We start from the raw sequence: 1557 nt of genomic DNA on the forward strand, positions 1-1557 counted from the left end.
CGGAAGGTGAGTGACTATGGTTTTGATCTGAACAAGGCAGAGGGTGAATTAGCAAGGGCTCGAATAGAATTGGCCAAGAATGAGGAGGAACGAGCGCGCTTGGTTAAACAGTTAAAAGAGAAATGTGACAATGAGGTTGTGGGGTTGAAGAAAAGGGTCATAATCTTTAAGAATAAAATGATCAAGCATGTAAAAGACTTTAAGGTAGAAAGAGAACACTGTTATGCAGTGATGACACAGTTAGAACAAGATCTGCAACAACTTCAAGAACAGAATCATATAGCTGAACAAACTTTGGAAGCTAAGGCCCAGGAGATTGGGCGTTTGTTGCAAGAAAAGGGCATCATAAGAGAAAGGGTCAGAAGGATCGCCGACTACATCACAATGAAGTGCAGTAAGTGTGAAGACATAACCAGATCCATGTTTTTCGCCACGGTAATGACCTTTGTCCGCCAGATAATGGAGGATCTTTATCATCTCCAAGGGGATTTGGCGCATAGGCCCACGGCGAAACCGACTGATATTCCACGGGCCCCAGGAGCAGTTGAGGCATTAATGTATTCATGATTTTTACTCAAGTCTATATTTTCGTCTTTCTGTTAGAGTCTGTTAGTCTATTTTCGAGTCTATGTTTTTATCTTTCTGTTGAAATCTGTTAGTTTCCCTTTACGAGTCTGTTAGTTTTTATGATTAAATTTGATAGAGGAGTCGTTGTAATCAAAACGTTTTCGTTTGATGGAAAATTTGAAAATTCCAAAATATTTTATTATTTATTTTACATTTATCCCCCAGAACTATGCTTGGTCTGATTCATGCGGCATCATGATACGTAGGCAATCCCCATAAGATTCGATCAAAAAAAGAAAAAAAGAGAAAAGAAGAAAAAGAAGAGAGAGAAAACAAGAAACGGTGGGAAGGAAACAATGGCAAAACAAGAGGGGAAAATGAGGGAATAAAGAACAACGAGAAATCAAACAAAGAAAAGCAGGCGTGGAAAAGAGAGAAGTTGAAAATGAATATTAGGGAAAGTCAGGATGACGCAAACAACCGATCAAATGTATAATAGAAATGGTTAACTGCTTAGGTGCATTGCATCCCCAATGTGAGATTGCCTATCTATTAAGCTCTAATCGCTAACAAGTTTGTTGTTGAAAAATAGTACAGGCAGATAGTTAGTTTGTTTGGCATTCTGGCAACTCATCCATACAATACCAGGTCCAAAAACAAGTTGATCATGACTAACCAAGAACTGGATGCAAGTGTTATTGATCCGTCGAGAGAGGGGGAAGAGGCTGATGTTAATCTGAAAGAGGAAGTGTATAAACTGAAACAACAGATGGCAGAGATGTACCAGGCATGGGTAAAAGGGCATCCACCTCCATCCTACCCCGCCAACCCTGATTTCATCCCGTCGTTGGCTCAATCCCAGGAACCTCCCACTGTTGATTCATCTCCAAGCTTTCCCATTTACCACCACTCCCATGGCACCACTTCCCAAACACCACAAGCCCCACCACCCAAACCAGTTCTATACCCTCCTCCACCAGCCACCCCTGT

This window comes from Nicotiana tabacum, chromosome 16 (assembly GCF_000715075.1).
Source record: "Nicotiana tabacum cultivar K326 chromosome 16, ASM71507v2, whole genome shotgun sequence".
NCBI classification, from domain to species: domain Eukaryota; kingdom Viridiplantae; phylum Streptophyta; class Magnoliopsida; order Solanales; family Solanaceae; genus Nicotiana; species Nicotiana tabacum.